The sequence below is a fragment of the Diorhabda carinulata genome, chromosome 6, assembly GCF_026250575.1.
Source record: "Diorhabda carinulata isolate Delta chromosome 6, icDioCari1.1, whole genome shotgun sequence".
Lineage (NCBI taxonomy): Eukaryota > Metazoa > Arthropoda > Insecta > Coleoptera > Chrysomelidae > Diorhabda > Diorhabda carinulata.
Window position 1 is genome coordinate 26,804,792 of NC_079465.1, and position 20,441 is coordinate 26,825,232.

General features: G+C 32.9%; 1 protein-coding gene across 1 annotated transcript in view; it reads left to right on the forward strand.

Annotated features, from left to right (window-relative positions):
* Nucleotides 1-20,441, forward strand: part of LOC130895183 (transcriptional regulator Myc-A-like) — a 143,931-nt gene that overhangs the window by 75,082 nt on the left and 48,408 nt on the right. The gene's annotated exons all lie outside the window — the stretch shown is intronic.

The following is a 20,441-nucleotide window of genomic DNA, read 5'->3' on the forward strand; positions in this document are numbered from 1 at the left end:
TAATTTTGTTAAAAAATGACACTTTTTTTAACGTAAAACCATGAAAAAATGAACAGCTACGTTACTTTTTTTCACGCTTTTTGACCGATTCAGAAATTACATTCTGAATACGCGGAGCTCTATTCTTTCAAGTGTTTCGATAACCAATTTATCGTCTTCAGAGACTGCAGGTTAATTGTTTAACTAGCGTTTTTCAAAATTGCTCAAAATTTAATATTTTTTCGAGCTATTAACAAAAAACTATCTACAATTTTTTCATCTTATTATTCAATAATAACAATTGCAATTTTTTATCTTCACCAAAAACTGATTTCGAATTCAATGAGCTCATATTTATCTCTAGTCTTCATGTTTTTAAACTTGTTGACTAGACTAAATGTTCACTTTCGAAAAAAAAAACACGAAAGATTTAATAAAAAACAAAGTTGATGAATTGATTGAAAGTTCGATTTAAAAATTTCTTTTACAGAAACAAACTAACAAACAGCTAAATTAAAGTTAAAATCTAGTAGAAACAAGACCTAGAGAAGTTTGTACAGTCAATCACCCTGTAGGATTATGTAAAAATGAAAATCTGAATTCTTCAAAACAACTATGAAACTGTGTTTATGTTAATTGCATCACATCGTATACTAATAATATCTTTAGGTACTATATATCTGGTTTCACTCCATTGCACAAATTCAAACACAGACATTTCATAGTTTAATGATTCCGCCGACTGCATTGAAAGCTTAATAACAATAAAACTCAAGAGGTGTTGAATGGTACCATTAAATATTCTATTAATTATATTTCAGCCGAAAAGTTAATTTGTTTTTTTGTTTTCTTCGTTATTACGGCGAATTAACAAAGGTTATTTTAATGTTATTACATAATTTTTATAGTCCAGTCATTTTAGTCATTTTAAACCCCAATCTGCGAAAAAATCCTAATGACATGATTTTTTTTTATATTACCAAGATGTTGTTATCAAGATTGAAAAATTGACATTGATATCATGTTGATAAATACCAAAAGATCAGGAAAATCAGTTTTTCACAAATATCTCGCGATCTATGACTTTGAGGTTAATTGCGGTTATTATAAAAATTGTTCCTTGTAAAATTACCTACAAAAAACGTCTGTTCCATTTTTTTTATAAAATCAACCGTTTTCGGAGTAAACGGCTATATCATGACGATGCACCACCTACGAGGTAGAATGCAAGTTAGATACGATAAAAAATAAGTTTCAGTATATAATTTTTTATTCATTATCGACATCTTCAGTTTCACTATCGGTAATAGTTGTAGATAAAACGTCTAGTGGACTCATTTCTACATTTTTATCATTTCCACTTGACAAAACCTAAAATGACTGGACTATAAGACGTTTGTTTTATTTTGCAATTCCAATGTTTATGTATTTCTACTAAAGCGCCATTATTTTGACTGGTTTTGTAAATATTGACATCTTCTAAACATTTTTGTTTACAATGAACTAAATACTACCCCGAGATAATGTATTCAATTATATTTGTATAAAATTAAAATTTTTGCGCTTTTTTTTTAATTATTACCAACGTTTTTGTATTGTTTTATGAACGATACGATCTTTCTAGCACCTTTACGTCTCCTCTTCTACATCTTTGAAACCGGCCAGTGACCTGGATTACGTCAAGGTCGTCATTGGCATGACACGGAATGACGTTGCCGCTATAAGCGATCGATTTTCGTTTTTCGCCACGTTGCCTACGTCAATTCACCGGCCGGTGAAATAAATGAATGTGGAAAATGAAATGGAAATTGAAAAAATTAATGATATAAGAGTGAAAGTAACAAATTATTTCCTACGTGGAGAATTAGTTAAATAATCCGTATATATTAACCTTATCTCATGGAATAGTTGAATATGAACATCCTAGACCTGCAAGATGTCACTAAAATTAGTCAGAAAAAACAATAAACGGAAAATTAAGTGATAAATTACGAAATTTTCCGCTATGCAAGTTTTTTAGGGCCTGTATAATGATGTGCTAAAGTCAATTATATGCTGCGGAAAAAAATAATATATCGCAGATGCATGAAAAAAATGAGTTTTTCTGAGTTTTCTCAGTAGAACAATTCCATTATCAAAAATTATAGGCCACTGTGGCTTTGCTAGATCCTAATTAGCATCGATTGAGTACTAAGTAACGAGACCTCACGAGTTTACAATTCTTAGATAATAATGTTTTTCTGAGAAAATACGGAAGTCATTTTTTACATGACATTTGCGAAAAATTCATCTTTTCCGCAGCATCTAATTAGTCGAGCTCATAATTATTCAGGATCTAACGAGGCTACATAATTTCTTGCCAATGATAGCATCTTTTCGGCAAGATTTTTTACTCTCCGAAAAGTCGCCAATTCCATACAAGAATAGAAAAAAATCTAAGTGAATTCCGTTAAGTATAATGGCAGTTCAATTTGTGAAGGAACTAAGCAAACAAGAGATTATCATATTCCCCGATATCCAAGCAGAAAGCTGAACTCCAACATCATAAGATCCAAGCTGCTTATGGAAAGCTTGGATAAGTGAAACTAGCTAAAGAATATAAACAACACTTGCTAATATAGAATCGGATAAACCTTCCTAAGACCTGAACCTTGTTGTGAAATCGGCTACAAATCAATAAAGAAACCGCTAAAAGTTCTGGTCTGGTAGGTACATTCGACAAGGATTGAGGCAGACAAATATACTCCTAATGAACAAAAAAGATCTTTCAATCGTATTGACTTGAATAAAAACAATAAACAAATACTAACAGGAGTTTCTGGCGCCTCGATATACATCTAAAGACGATAAATTTAGCAAAGGATGCAACGTGCAGACTTTCCTTCTTAGAAGACGAAACCTCTATCCACATTAACTCGAAGACTATGGAAGTCCAGATCATTAACCTGGCAGCATATAAAATAGAATATGAAGATTTGTGGCAGGTTGAACTCCTTGGAAGGAGTGGGATCAGTTTTAACAGTCATCATCTTCAGTGTCACATCAATAAAAAGACGTATGAAATATAAGATGAAGATCTGTGGCAGGTACAGCTTGAACTCCTTGGAAGGAGTGGGATCAGTTTTAACAGTCATCATCTTCAGTGTCACATCAATAAAAAGACGTATGAAATATAAGATGAAGATCTGTGGCAGGTACAGCTTGAACTCCTTGGAAGGAGTGGGATCAGTTTTAACAGTCATCATCTTCAGTGTCACATCAATAAAAAGACGTATGAAATATAAGATGAAGATCTGTGGCAGGTACAGTTTGAACTCCTTGGAAGGAGTGGAATCAGCTTAAACACTCATCATCTTCAGTGTCACATTAATAAAAAGACGTATAAAATATCTAATGAAGATTTGTGGCAGGTACAGTTTGAACTCCTTGGAAGGAGTGGAATCAGCTTAAACATTCAACATCTTCAGTGTCACATCAATAAAAAGACGTATGAAATATCTAATGAAGATCTGTGGAAAGTACAGCTTGAACTCCTTAGAAGGAGTGGAATCAGTTTTAATACTCAACATCTTCTGTATAAGATGAAGATCTGTAGCAGGTACAGCTTGAGCTCCTTGGAAGAATAGGAACAGCTTAAACATTCAACATTTTCAGTGTCACATCAATAAAAGAAGACGTAATAGATCCTTTGGGTCGCATTTTATATGGTACCCTAAATTTTACATACTTTGTACTGTAGAATGTCATATAGACTGAAAATTACTAATCGTCCATCATCCATTTCTATTTTGTACTAGTTGAGTCTGAGTTAACCATTTTCTTATCTTCTGGTTATGGTTAGGTTACGTCATAAAATTTCAACCAATTACTTTGAATGTATCCATGGTAATTATCCCAACATAATAGGGGGTGTTAGTAAGAAAATGGTTAACCAAAATTAGTACCACATTTCATGGAAGGTCAATTCATATAGGACGTTTACAGTAACCCGGATTAAAATTCGTAAGCAGCCATTTTGTATACGAGTATGATATTAACATTGTACAACGTACCCAAAAAGTTACAGATTCGTAAAGATAGGAGGTAGCGAAATGAGGTCAGGTAATTTGCTTCGCCCACTCAACGAACGGACTATAAATAAAATAAAAACAATTTCGTCCATCTATTTTTAACAATTTTTGAAAGTAGCAAGATTTTTTTTTGTGATCTCATATTGAAATGTTGCTTCAATTATATCACTAGTTTTACGTAAATTTAAACAAAAATTCGTAAATGTCTCTGAACTTTGGGAACAAATGTTTGTTTAATAGTTCAATGCACTTTTATTCCAAAAAAAAAGTGACTAGTTTTCGTCATTGATCGACATTCAGTTTTAATATAAACCCAGAGTTAATGTTCTCAAATACAAGGTCAAGTTTACTTCTAGTCAAATTTTAATTCTAACTAATTGAGATTTATTATTAAAATGCTAAAGCAGCTCATGACTATCATTAAAGGTTATTTACTTGTATAATTAGTTGAACGATCGACGAAAAAAATTTATAATAGAATCATTCCGCCATAAAAAATATAGTATATCATTTTTTTTTCTTTGAAAGTACGATATTCATTATAAATTACCCATCCTTTTCATCATATTATTACCAATAAATAGTTAGAAACTTTGGAGGAACACCTCATATCTCACCAACAAAAGTCAGCTTGTAGGGGTGGATACAACGATGTCTTCTTGCAAGTTAATAGAATGTGGAGTGCCCCAAGGCTCAGTACTAGGCCCTATTTTGTTTCTTTTGTTTATGAGCGACATCAGTGGTAAAATATGTCTCTTTTCGGACGATACTAGTTTCTCTTTGAGCATCCCTGAACTAATGGCACTTCCTAGTATATCTACTGACTTAATCACCCTCAAATCTGTGTCTGAACGTTTCTAAAACTAGTTTTATGATATAAAAATACATTGCAACCTTTTGTGCTAAATAATACCACCGTTGAAACTGTAAAACTCTTAGAGTTTGTTGTGTATAATTGTTTGAATTTGAAATCTTTATTTGAAAAATTGACTGTTAACAAAATAATCAAGTTTTATAACAGTTTTTATGCCCTTATTTTTGAGTCGGATCTCCTTTATGCCCTTCCTTCCTGGGGAACGTGTTGTGTAACTCAATTTGAACGAATTGTTTTTTATTATACTTGAAACCACAATTTAAATATTTGTTTTTTAGTTTTTACAAGTTTTGTCTACGAATTTTTTTGACAAAAAATCATTTGTCTCTTTCTTTATTAAACACATCGAAGTGTCTTTAGATATTTATAGCATATTGAAGGCAATTACGCAATTTTTTGTAAATCTTGTACAAATTTGGCATTTTAACGAGGTTATTAAGAATACGTAACTAGTAAAATTCACTATTTTTGTACTTAAAAATTCGCCCTATTATATGAGTTTTGCTATCGTTACATTTTGGAACAGATCTAGTATAAAAAAAAATAATATTTCATAATTTAATTACGTCCTGTAAAAATCTACCATTTTATTTGATTTTTAAATGTAGATTGTGATTCTAAAACGTGCCTTACATTCTAAGTAGCCCTCGTATATAGTTTTTGTTTATTCCTATTTGTTTTCCGTCTATTGATATTAACATTTCACTTGAAATTAAATTGAACGCAGAAGTAGACATTCACCTCGTAATAAAATTAAAAATCGGTGAAAAAGCGAACCATGTGGCAAGGTTATTATATATACAATGAAACGTAAAAAAACAGTTAACTATTCCTATTTGCGTTTGCGTTTTTAATTTATAAAGGTGAACTGCATTTTATGCAGTTAAATTTTTATAACGACTCTAAAGAATGTTATTTTGTTTGAAATGAATTGACATATATTATTAACGAAATCCGTGTCGGTTTTCAATAAATAAATATTATCCAACGCTTGAGATAAAACACGTTCAATTTACGAGGGTTATCTGAAAAGTCCGGAGACACTTCCAAATGCCAGTTACCGACTTCCCTCTGAAAATACTCGTCCTCTTCTAATAAAAATCTCCGTCCCACAAATGAAATTTCGAGGTTAACAAACAGAAAAAAATCGCTTCGAGCTAGATCTGGTGAATACGATGGGTGGTCAACCATTTCGATGGGAAATCAGAAAGTATGGAAATGTAGTTTTTCTTTAAAAACAGTCCCAAAAACTGGCCGCACACAACCCTCGTAAATAAAAATTAGGTGATAGTAATAGTTTATTAGAACATATCATTTTTGTAACTTAACATTGTTTTTTCATCTGGGTCGTAATCTAGAAATTTCGCCCTCTTGACCCAGCCGAACAATGCCGTCTCGACAAACATACCCATTGACATCGCACAAACAAGTCTCGACCTGTCTACTTGTAATCGTCTTCCTCTGCAGTCTGCTGTTACCTTTTGATTATATTTGCAGCTGCCGCTTGGGTACGTACCTCTTCCCTAACCAGCGGCGTTACCTTTATTATAATGAGGGGTATCGCGAAAATTAAAAAAAAAAATTTATTATGTAAAATTATTATTATATTTTTAATTGGTGCTCGTGGTAACACGTGGGTGGTAAAATTGAAATTGCGTATTGTTTTCGAAATTGATCGTAAATAACTCGCGTTATGACTTTTTTATTATGAAAATATTGCTTTGGAAAAATTCAAACCTACTCCCACATATTGTTATAATAATAAACGGTTTTATTGAATATATTTCTTCATTGATAAGTCTGCGAAATTTAGCACGATCTTTACATCTTTAATTAACGCGACAAGAGCTTGAGCAGCTTTGAACTTTGAAGATTTACATGTACTTTGAACCTAAGTACATGTAAATCTTCATCTCCCAACTCTCAATTGACTTCGTTCTATCATTTTCTTCACTATTCGACACTGTCTCATCTACGTCAATCGATGACCAAAAAACCATCATCCACAATGACTTTTAATATCATTTGTCATCAGGATATCGTACCCTGTAGTACTGATCCAGAAACCATCAGTTAGGATGAGTTTCTCCTAGAAGTACTTCTTGTGGATATTATCTTTAATATCCACAACCTTTATTTAAAAATTCTGTTAACGGAAGATATTTTAATAACGAAAGTCTTGATCATATGATCCTCAAGCTCCAAAACTTAATATCATCTTCATTGCATGTACTTGAACTTATAGAAAAGCGAATATAGTGCCCCTTAATCACTAGAAAACGCTGTTTTATGTACGACGTGTGGTTATTAAGTACCGAGACTAGCGTTGATACAGAAAAACTGCGTACGCGCTAAAGTTTAGCGATTTTCAGCTGTTTAGCCTGCTCATTCGAATGCGATGTCTACCGTATCTGTAGACAAAACCAGTGTAGCCGTGAACTTGGAGTTTCTAACCAAGTACAACGTCCCAGTGTTAGACCACCCACCTTATTCGCCGGATCTTGCACCGTGCGACTCCTACCTCTTTCGTAAGGTCAAATCCGAATTGAAAGAAACAAGATTTGAGTTTGTTGAAGCTGTGAAAGAAATAGCGGCGCGCATCCTGAAAGGACTGACATAGAAAATTGGGGCCGTCTAAGACAGCGCATTTATTGGTGTGTCCAAATTTACCTGTACTTCATAGAACACAAGATTTGAAGAAACGAGTAAAGGCCGAAACCCAACAACACGCCACGCCACGCCATCCCACGTGGGACGATTAAAAACTCTCAGATGTAACCGACGCCCGTTAAGAAAATTTGATTGTGTAAATAATCAAATTGTTTTTTATCCATACGGAAGTACTTTTGATACCAATTACGACCTGCTTCTCGTTCTTGGATTAATAAATGAAAAGCACGATTTTTGTTGATGTTATGGACCCAAAATCTTTCTTTTCTCTCTTGCTAGTGCTCTCCGTAACGTACCCAAAGCTACTGAAATTTTCTCCCCTCAAAAAAAGAATAAAATGAGCGTGTTACAACAATGTACCCCGTGAACCGACGTGGCCTGGCGTGGGGTGGCGTGACGTGGTGCTAGTGGGTTTTGACCTCAAGCCGCTTAATACTAGATATTAAAATAAGTATCGATCCCCTTAAATGATAGAACCAAGTGATTAAAAACCACAGCAACTGTTTTATATTAATTACTAGGGCCGTTTTTTTTTCAACCTCCAATCGCTCCGTGCAAAAGCTACGCGGGCAAGCGCTGTTGGCGACTGGGAAGCGCTTTCACTACACACACCGCCATTTTTGAAATTCAGGCGTCAGTCGGCGTTATGCTACAGCCACGTAAACATGTCCGTCATTGCTGATGCTCCCGCCAAGTGTGATTCTTTTTCTATAGGTTGCTGAAATTCATCGGAGTCGTGTGTATGGGGAAAACTTCATGAGTGGGTGTAGAAAGTTTAAAGATGACCGTAATGATGAGCGCGAAGAAGGGGGCCAAGGACGCAAATCTGACGTTTCAGATGATCTGGTTCAAAGAGTTAACAGAACGTCTCAATCCCTTCGGTGATTATGTCGGAAAGTAACCATAATTGTACCAATCTTTTGATGATAAAATTATTGTTTTACATGAACTTGTTTTTTATTAATAGCCTATCGGAGGTTGAAAATAAAACGGCACGGTATGAATACCTTTTATTCTAAAAAATATCCTGTCTGTTGTATTTACCACATTAACCAATGTGAAGTAGAGGTGGGGCCGCCATTTGTTGTTTTAAAAAGTAATTCTCTTAATAATATGATTTCATATGTCGAGTGAAATAAAAAGACCCGTCGACAAGAGCCTGCATCCGAAATGATTTAAATGTTATTCCGAAAAAAACATCTCTGATTAAACTCGTAAACATCTTATAGTTTTATTTATAAATAAAAGTGTTTTCGTCACTATATTTCAATATACAACAAAAACACATTACAGAAAATTCAATAAAAAAAAATGCAGAGTAGAAAAATTGCCATAAATCGGTTATGTAGTATCGGAATAATCAAAATCGTAACGCAATATTTTTTTAGTTGAAAAATGTACATTTTGCTTCCATAAAACGAAGGTAATTAAATTTCTTAATGCTAATTTTGTCCGGAAAAGTCGATCGTTACGTACATTTTTTTAATCTTTTCTATAGACGTACGAATAGCACGTTTAGTTCGGGAACGATTAGTACTTTGATGGTACTGACCTTGGTGATAAACGTCATATACGAGGGCAGTTTAACGCGAATGTTAGCTCCAGCCATGATTCTTGTGTCAACTGTCAAAATTTCACAGCAGATAGATTAGTTTCAACCCTCGTATAAAGAAAATTCATCCGTTGTTGAGTAAATGAGAAGAAAAAAGAATGTTTTACGTGGAAAAACAATTGAAGAAACCGAGGAAAAGTTATATGAAAGTGTTTCGTCCCATGGAATAATTTGTGACTGGATTTCAGCTTGTAAAAGAGGCCATATTATAAACGAAGAATATAGCGATAACTGTCAAATATTATCTGAAACATTTTGATGTTAAATGTACTAAAACACAACTACATTCTCTTCTCTATAATTTTTTCCTCAAAATCGTCCCCGTATTTTTTTATATTTCAGATGATTGAGAATCATCTTCGACGATGTTGGGGTGAAAATACTCAAAATATCAGTCAGTTTACCTTCAGTTAGTGAAGACGATAACTTGGTTATCGAAACGTGTCAACTGTCAAAATTTCACAGCAGATAGATTAGTTTCAACCCTCGTATAAAGAAAACTGATCCGTTGTTGAGTAAATAAGAAGAAAAAAGAAGGAAAAACAATTGAAGAAACCGAGGAAAAGTTATGTAAAAGTTATCATGGTTTTGTACGTCATTATTACAAAATTATATGGTTAAACATTTCTTGCTAAAACTATCAAGACCGCTGATTTCCCGGGACTGGCCCGATTTCCATTCTTTTACCTCGTGTCCCGCTTTGTTTGTACTCTGTATCGGATTGTCCCAGGCACGGGGGTTAAGCAATAAATATGTAAAAGGGAAATTGAGGCTCGGTACTAAATCGAAATTGTGTTTTTTTTTGAACAAGCTTCAGGAAAAAAGTGTTTTCAGATTTTCGCGAGTGCTGAAGAAGCAAATATTGACGCGTTAGAACTCTTTCGAGAAAGTATTATCTCACATACTTTTTGTCATACAGATTTTTTGTCTAATTTCAAACAAGATAAGGATTGGTAAATGCTGCGTGTCCCGGATTTCTTTGGCTACTCTGATTGGGACCTAGGCTACATTAGTTGGATCTTGTTGAGATCAGTAACTCTTCAACTCACCCTTGAATTATTTTGTTTTCTTCACGTAACATTTTGGGTTGATATCCCATTTTGATATTTTTGATTTTGGAATAAATTTTGCCGACATCTCCTATCTCTGATAAGTTTACTACATCCTGTAATTATTTTTTGTCTAACATTTCTTTACTTTAGTTCAGTAGCTCTTTAAAATACCGTTGAACCATTAAAAAATCTACTTTCTCGATCATTTCGAAATTCAAACACGCCATCTTAAATTTGAATATTTCCAAGTAATGTTATGTGTTTTAGGGTTAAGGGTAGGGTCTTCTCAATATGAAAAATCGACTATTCATCGAAATTAGTATTCTGTTAGGACGCAGTTATTTTGTCAATACAGCAATACCCTGAGAAGCTAACACTTCGTGATCAGAATTCATATCTTCTTTAAAGAATTCTTCCATTATTCTTACTGTTCAGATTGTCCCAAGTATATATTAATTGTGAATACTGTAAATACGAAGATTATTATAATAAAAAATTGATTTAGATTTTTTTTAATAATTGGAACCGCATTCCATAAATTACAATTTAATGTATTTCGAAATAAAAGCTACGAATATCCTAGATAACTTTTGAACTGGTCTAATCCCAGGATTTAAACATTCCATCAACTTTTCCTTATTACTAATTGAAGATAAATTTCCCGAACAAAGTTGACTGTGATGATGACGAAGATCATTTTGTGATGTGCAAATTGTGACCCGAATTATAGCAAGAACTAAATGTAACCAAAGAGATTTCATCATGTGATGCAAAACAAAAAATATCAAAAATATGGGTTTGAGCCAACTCGTGATTTTGAAACTCGCCATAAAATTTTAATTTCTGCTGCAATGTGCCAACTCGTGATCGTAGAAGTTATGAAGATTAGACAACTCGTGATTGAAAATTATGCAGCTCGGGATTTTAATTATGAAATGAAAAACAAAAATAAAATATTTATTAAAAGTGTTTTTAATTTTTTGATTTGGATACGGATTACCTTTCAACGGTCTAAAAATCGACACGAGAAAATCATCGCTGCGAAAAATTGATTTATCTAAACATCCCGGACACGGGAAATCGTAGTTAGAGGAAAAAAATTACCAGAACCCGTTGCAAAGAGATGTCGAATCGAGCGAAAAGTTTTGTTGCATGTTGGACCACTATTTTTTGATTCCTGCTTTTTGGAGTCCTGAAAAAGTAAGTACTTAGAGTCTTATAGCCTCATCCTTGGGTTTCCATTGACATTTTCCTGGAAAATGAGATTTTCTTTGCAAAAAATGGGTATTGCGCGATTTTCTGATTCTTGCCATGTTGATAGAAACGAAAGACATATAAGGAATCGGAAAATCACGGATTAAGCAAATTTTCCGAGTACCAGGAACTGTTGCACAATAAAAGACGTCCTGCCAACATTTTCTCTGATCATTTTGAACCAAACATTTGTTTAGTTGGTAGGAAAACAAAAAATCACGGAAAATCGATTATTTTCCTTGCATTTAAATATATATTTCAGCCTTTAGAACCCTTGCAACTCTCCTGTCATAAAAATGTTGATAATATTGATAAATTATCGTTTTATAAACATGGCGGGAATCAGAATATCGGGGCGGGAGTTTATTTTTTTGGAAAATCTCATTTTCTCCGAAAAATGTTAATTTGAACTCAACGGGTTTTCTATGAATCTTAAGTACTTTTCATAGTCTTTCAGTACTGCAATAGGCAGGAATCATAAAATCTTGTAGGGTCCAATCCATGCCGGCCTAATGACCTTTCACCCTCAGATTATTATTTATCCAGATCCGTAGCGAAATTTTTGCATGCAAAAGATATGATGTGCTTTATTTTTTGGGTTGAAACCATATACTTTATGTATGATTTTTTAATAAACAAAGTATACATTGGAAATCGAAATTTTTTATAATATGTATTATAATAAAAATTGAAAATATTGGAATGGAAAATTGTCATTTATTGTATAATCGAATTAACGATATTCATATTGGCATTTTCACTATTAAAATTATATTTAAATTATTTTTACTACTTGTTTGGATCACCGTATATATAATTTCTTGATTACGTACTATTTCTGACATTTATTAAATTCAGATTGTTTATGCAAGAAATATTGCACTTATTTAATTCATATTTTTTTTATTCGAGCCAAGAAAGCCAAGGTCTGAATTACTAAAAGATGCTAATAAGTTGGCTCGTGTAACCGGTAGTGATCTTTCTTAAAACACTTTCGAGCTCTATCTCATAATAGAAGCGCGATGTTGCCAATTCAAATAAAAATATTAGATTAATATCAATTATTGGGAGATTTTTAATATATTCATTAAAGGATAAACATTTAGATAACTAACTAAGTAGTTAATGGCGTCGTAAGCGTTCAAAATGTAGTTCATCATTTTCTATACATGAAATCAGTCGCTGACCAATGGAAAATTCCATTATCTGCCATTGACATACTTCGTATTGCCTGTCGTAATCTTCCAATCGTATAATCTCTTGTCGTAGATGTATTAGTTTAAACGGCCCCATAAATTAAAGTCTAAGCTAGTTAGGTCTGAAAATCTAGATGGGCAAATAAATAAACATCACATTTAACAAAAATGACCCAAGTATTTGTCTGCACCACACATTTACAGACTATTGATGAGCGAATGCTAACCAAGACCGGCTTAGTCTTTGTCTTGCATACTCGGTCTGGATCTTGGTCTTACAAGCCTTTAGCTGGTCTTGGTCTGGGCGTACAAGCCTTTATCTGGTGTTGGTTTTGGTAAGACCAAGCCCAATACCAGTCTCGCTCATCACTATTACAGACCAAGGACCCTGATTTTGGATGATGCGTCTAACGGGGATTCATTTCTCATCAGAAGTGCAACTTGTGGAGATTTACTCGTCATAACTATCTAAAATATGTGAAACAACACAGACTATCAATGAGCGAATGCTAACCAAGACCGGCTTAGTCTTTGTCTTGCATACTCGGTCTGGATCTTGGTCTTACAAGCCTTTAGCTGGTCTTGGTCTGGGCGTACAAGCCTTTATCTGGTGTTGGTTTTGGTAAGACCAAGCCCAATACCAGTCTCGCTCATCACTATTACAGACCAAGGACCCTAATTTTGGATGATGCGTCTAACGGGGATTCATTCCTCATCAGAAGTGCAACTTGTGGAGATTTACTCGTCATAACTATCTAAAATATGTGAAACAACACAGACTATCAATGAGCGAATGCTAACCAAGACCGGCTTAGTCTTTATCTTGCATACTCGGTCTGGATCTTGGTCTTACAAGCCTTTAGCTGGTCTTGGTCTGGGCGTACAAGCCTTTATCTGGCGTTAGGCGGTAAGACCAAGCCCAAAACCAGTCTCGCTCATCACTATTACAGACCAAGGACCCTGATTTTGGATCTCATGCGTCTAACGGGGATTCATTCCTAATCAGAAGTACAACTTGTGGAGATTTATTCGTCATAACTATCTAAAATATGTGAAACAACACAGATTATTAATGAGCGAATGCTAACCAAGACCGGCTTATTCTTTGTCTTGGTCTTACAAGCCTTAAGCTGGTCTTGGTCTTGGCGTGCAAGCCTTTATCTGGTGTTGGTTTTGGTAAGACCAGTCTCGCTCATCACTATTACAGACCAAAGACCTTTATTTTGAATGATGCGTCTAACGGGGATTCATTCCTCATTAGAAGTGCATCTTGAGGAGATTTATTCGTCATAACTATCTAAACAACACCTTCTAGTGTACGGTGTATTGAAGATTAAATTATTTGTGAACAATAAAGTATGTGGTAACCGATGTTTCAAGATCAACCATCAACAAATCTAAGTTTTAAGTTACATATAAAACTTTGAAGCATCAAATTCATCTTTCTATTTAATTTTACTGAAATTATCTTCGCTTGTTATATCAAGTACAATTCTTTTTTTGGTTCCTCATCTACGTTTGTAGATGGTTTTCCAAAATTTAAAACATTTTCGCTATTCGATGACTGGTATTATACCATATGATGGGTAATATATACAGAGTGAAGAAAATCCACGGTGTATTTATCATTAATAATTTTTTTTTGATAGTTGTAGATGGAGTAGAGTGAGTAATGGCTATTAAACGCTGTGTGGAAAATATACTGATTATTTTTCGTTTCGGTTAGTCTAATTATATTTCTACGAATCATAGTTCGTTGAATTTAGCGGTTATTAGGGTGAATTAATCCAAACAGGAATACTATAAATCTAAAATTTATTTTAATTCATTATACGGTAATTCTTATCATTATTAAAGCCATAAGATCTCGTATAAAATTTTAAATAACCCTAAAAGCTCTTTAATAATGCATCTTATTAAAAAAAACGATGCAAACAATTAAATGTATGTCTACAGATATAATATATACACAATATTTGAATTTGAATATGTTTATTTCGAAAGTAAAAGTCGATTAAACTAAATTTACTGTTAGGTTTGATATTTTGTAAAATCGAATAAAAACTCATTACAAGAATAGAATATTAGATAAAATATATCGGAATATGTAAAAAAATATATTTATGCTTATAAACTTTGTTGATTTTAGATCTCTTCTGTTTTAAAATTAGTTTTTTATACCAAAAAGTCTAAGAAATGAGAAATATTTAGTTGATTCAATAATTTCTATGACTAAATTGTTAAGGTGTCGAATATTGTTTGGTAATGGTAAAAATTTTGTAATTTTTTTATTCACATAACGAAAATATTTCTGTGTTTATTCTAAATTAAAATCTAGTGGTGCCGCAGAGCCCTTAATTACCTAAAATAACTATGAATTGCCTCCAAGCTAGTTGTATCTATCTTATCGATAAATTCATATACATATTTGTTTTGGTTTGATAAGGAGTTATGAAATATTAGAAACTAGACTAAGAAGACATTTGTAATGGATAATTTGTCTACTACATGCTTTGAGGTAGCTATTTTGAATTTTGATGGACAGATTACGGGACGTAGAGGATTTTCTGGTGCAATAAGCAATCAGCTTCCAATTGAAAATTATGAAAAAAATGGAATTGAATCTACCAGAAATTGATTGGGAATATTGAAGACTGACCAGAAGTACTTTATGAAATTTATCAAGCAGTATTAACTGGAGTATTGTCGGAAAACTTGAAAACAAGAAAACCACGAGAAACCAGTTCATTCTCGCTGGTTGACGACTGTGAATAGAAACGAATTTGTTATTAAGGTTCATAGTCGAATGTAGTAGAATATTTAAATGAAACCTTCTTCCAAGGATGAAGAAATCATCAAATATACTAGGTATGCCAACTTTTTTTTCCAAACTCTAGGAAACATTAAGAAACTTGGGCTTAGAAGGATTATAGCGGCTGGATCAAGGCCTAATGAAAGTGTTTGGTGGTACTTTGAAGTACCTCCTCTCAATTCTGATGCATTTTATTATATATATTTAATAAATTGGAACGATTGCGAATGTACTGAATCACCATATGAAGAATTTTAAAAAATGATTCAGACAGGAGATGCTCCAGATTATCCACGATTTCCTCATCATTCCCAGGAAGTGGAGAGATGTCATAAATTTGTCAAGGAAGCCGTTGTATCAGGATATGAAGCTAGATATGGTTTTATTTTGGAGAAACTACAATCACGAAATATTGTACCAGAATTTGAAAGCAAAAAGGATCATAATGTGGATCATAGGTAGAAATTGATAAGCTGCCATCTCCTCGTGGACTTCTAGGTAATAATATTACCGAGGGCGTTATCAAATATTGAAGATGACCTGTTTTGTATTGCATACTTATAATGTGCTAGTTTAGACGAAAAAAATTGAAATTTATTTCACTACTAAACGTCAAAACAAATAATTTTAATTCACCAACCAGTATTAGGTCCACTACTAGTAAGTTTGAATATTTTTTCCCATCTAATTAGGGACTACAACCTATAAAACGGCCCAACTGCTTCCTTAAAAGCGACATGAGTTAACACAAAATGACTATTCATCTATTTTTATATAATCCTAGCAAGAGCGAGTCCAGAAGGGCATTGACACAAATAATCACGATTCTTTTTCCCAGGGTTTTTTGCTTCCTAGAATTCAAAAAGAAATTTAAATTTAACTTGTTACATAACGAACGTATTAACATAGGCGTCGACCCATGAAGGATAAAGCTTCGACTACTCTCTAGGGGGATTCCTTATGACACACAGGGTAGAAAAATGTGAATAGATCGACGTATTTTATGTATATATACATAGTTAATTATCGATTTACATAAAATTTCTATATATACGAGGGTTGACTGAAAAGTTTACGATCTAACAAAGTAATAAGGCATTTTTCATTTTATTATCGTTTTTATTTTCCAAATTTTTAACAAATTCAAATAATACTTGCCGTTCTTGCGATAACGTCCTCACCTTATGAAAATCTCTCTACTAAAAGTGAAACTTTGAGGTTAGGAAACAAGAGAAACCCTTAGGGAGATATCTGTTGAATGCGGTAGATTCGAAATGCAATTTTAATGAATGAATTTTAGCTACAGCGATTACTAACCATGACCTTCAACCTAACCTATCCTTCAAGAGAACGGTTTTCACCACTTTTCTGTTCAATGGAACCTCTTCCGGAGCAGGTTCGCCTTTTGGAAATACGTCCTTTTGATACGCCGTTAACGTTTTCTATCTCTCTAGCCTCAATCCGCCGTTCGTGCAGTAACTTGCCATCGCTGGCTATCGCAGTTTTCGGCCGTCCCGAAAGCTCATCGTCAGTCAAGCTGTTGAAGCCACATTTGACTTCAACCGCGCAAAATTTTACGGTCGTAAATGATGATGCAGAGTCTAACTTCTAAAAATGGAGAGACCAAGAAGGAATTGGAAGTAAAAGAAGTGAACAACGAAAATAAATGATAATAAGAAAACTTTGATTACTTTTTTGAAATTCTACGGACCCATCAAAAAGCAATACCCTATCTAAAACCACATTTCTTATCTTTGGTTCTTTCTCTTTTGTTATATTTGTTTGGAGATCCGTCTAAGAACCTATGGAAAGAATGTGAGAAGTTGAAGATATGTGGTCTTACCAACAACTAAAGTCCTTCATTATTTCTGTTTTAATTACCTTAGTCTACAATTACACGATAGAAATTTCGTCATTTAGAAGATATTAGAAGTGAAACACAAAGAATACTGTCGAAGAAATACGAAGTGAGATAATAGAAATTAGAATAGTAATGAAACAAGAAACAATAATATTAAAAAAATAGAAACAACTGGATTAGTATGGTATAGTAAAAGAAAAGTATGATTGGAAACAATATAGAAAAGGAAATTACCAAGAAGACATCGGAAGATGAAGATAATAAAGAAAATGGCGAAAGACATTGGAGACAGTAGAAGAAAGATAAACAGTGGTAATTGTATAAACAAAAGTAGTAAAACCTTCACATTACATAAGCTCATAAATGCTAATTTTTCAGGAAATGAATGAATAAAATGTTTTCTGAATCAGTTAATTAGATAGGTACGATTTGGAAATCACACAGCAATCAGCAAAATGAAAGTATTTTGCATAAGACTTTTGTTTCATTCACTACTAGCTTCGAGCATTTAAAATTATTCGAGTTATTTTCAAATTTCCCGCGAAATTTTGAATCAATTTTCAAACGTCTGCGCATCTACAACGTTTGCATGGATATGAATATTAGATCAAATCTTTGATTATAGAAATATTTTTACTTGGTACGGAGCCAGTCCGAGAGATGTCGCGAGTGGCAGATCTATCCCTGTATATAATCTTTGAGTAACTCATTGTAATAGTAACATTTGGCGCCTCACGCGGAATCTGTGGGTACTAACAATATGTCACTTAAATCCATCTTAAAGTATACATTGTATGAAAAATGTCAATTTTTTTGGGGCATTGAAATAGGAGTGCGATATTGTAATTCAACGGAGCCTACCAAAGACTGCATCTAAAACTTGTCACACTTATTTTCTTTTGTACTTTCTCTTTAACTAAAACATTTCGTCTAATGATCCAATCTAAGTGACAAAGATAGATGGATAAACTTTGACATTATATCTTTGAAATCCAAGTTCTTCTGAATTTTTTCTTCTTTTTTGAATATTTTCTTCTTCAGTGCCAAATTTCTTCAAATATCTATCTGCGGATGTAGTGAAAGAGGTAGGTGATGATATTTCTGGGACGATTTGGTAAAATACAGACCAGTTTCTTTTTTTATGTCATCTTTTTCTCAACATAAAGTCGATGATTTCGATTGTATTTCGGTTTCTGGGTTATATTAATTCACCCATTTTATGTAATATATAATATATTGACTAGAAATCGAGGAATATTATATGGAAAAGGATAACAAACGATGTGAAAATGAGAATAATTTCAATTTTATTATCAACACGAGCCTACGTTAATTTTTATCTTTCTGGGTTAGTAGTATCAACTATTTATAAAAATTTTGAAAACTATATTAACTTGTAATAAATTTAAAGTTATACTTGACACCGTGACTTGGTTATACAACCACAGGGACATGTGTAGAAATAAAATATATATAAAAAAATACGTAAAAAATTCAATAAATCAGTACACTGTATACGACCCACGCGCATTTTCCGAAATGACCTTCCTGCTTTATTTTTACTTTTTTTATATCATTTTGTTCGATTTATTGTGATAGAATTATGCTCATAGACGTATGAATACGAATTTCAAAAGGGTTTCTAATAAATTAAGTTCTAAATTCATCTCGAAATTGGGACAGTTCCAAATAGTTACTAATTTATCATGACTCTAATATGTTGGTATTTCTCAGCGATTTTATTGTTTTTTTTTTGGAGGGGAGGGGAGTTAAACACCTTCATTATACGTAAAAATCTACGAAAAATTATATATCATCAACTCAAATAAATAATTCAGCAGTCCACGAGTATTAATAAATTGAATTAGCTATAAATTTTGACAATTTTTTTTGTTTCAATTGTTGCCTTTATTTTTCAGTTTTATGCAGCTCAATCCTATGAAATTATATTGAAAACTCACTAAAAAAAAATCACCTTCACAAAAATAAAAGGAAATTGCCGTTTCCTGCTACAGTTTTTTTCAACCAAAAATTGATATTAAATACCCATTTTTCTTAGTGTATTGATAAACCATATTTCGACCAAATAATCGATTATCTTTCCTTTAAATCGATACTTTTTGTTTGTTCTTGAATTCTTTTTCACCTATAGGACTTTCTATTTAGTTTTTCTCAATATCCATGATGATTTTTTACTTGCTTTTAGTCAATTTTCTTCGTACTAAATTACGAAACTTTGACTATATTTCCTCGTATTTAACCCATCAACGCCGAAAACTTGTTCTAAGAATGTTTTCAATTGATTTTTTTCAATTTTGAGTAAATCATTATCAATAGTCACACCCAAGCAACTAAAGTTGCTTCTGATCACTTAAGGAGTAATTTCCACCAAGCAATTAAGGATTCAAATTAGGATAATGACAATAGTTTTGAAATTATTTTCATCAATTCTTTTCCAAATGTCAACAGTTTATATTTTATGGTTGATGATACCCAAAAATCATTCTGGGTGGAGTAAAACATTGAATTAGTTAGATAAGTAATTGTTAGTAATTGCACATGTTTCACACACTTTAAATTTAGATTTTCTTCCCACAATTAAATGATCTAACTGTACCAAACCAAGCCATATCTTTCTGTATAAAACAGGTCTGGTTTGAGACCATAAATGGAGAATGTACAGATTTCAATTTCCTCTGTGATGGCAAGATGTAAGAAACTTACCTGCAATTAGGTTACAAAAGGAAACAACTGTACAAAATTTACTCGAATCTCTACATGTACAATTAGATCAATATTTGATTTATATGGATTTTTATTATTGTGTTTTTTTTTGTTTCAGGTAAGTTAAATAACACTACTTTAAGTAGGACCGGTAAGTCCTTTTATTTTTTTAAAAAACCGCAGCTTTTTATTTCACAATTTTCACCACAATGAATGCCCTGTAACTAAAAAGAGCGGTTGGACAGTGATGTCGTTTTCACAAATAACAAAACACGGAATAAGAATTTTTTTGTCCAAAAAGAGGCTCATGGAAAGCTGTTCACTTAGTCATGTTATT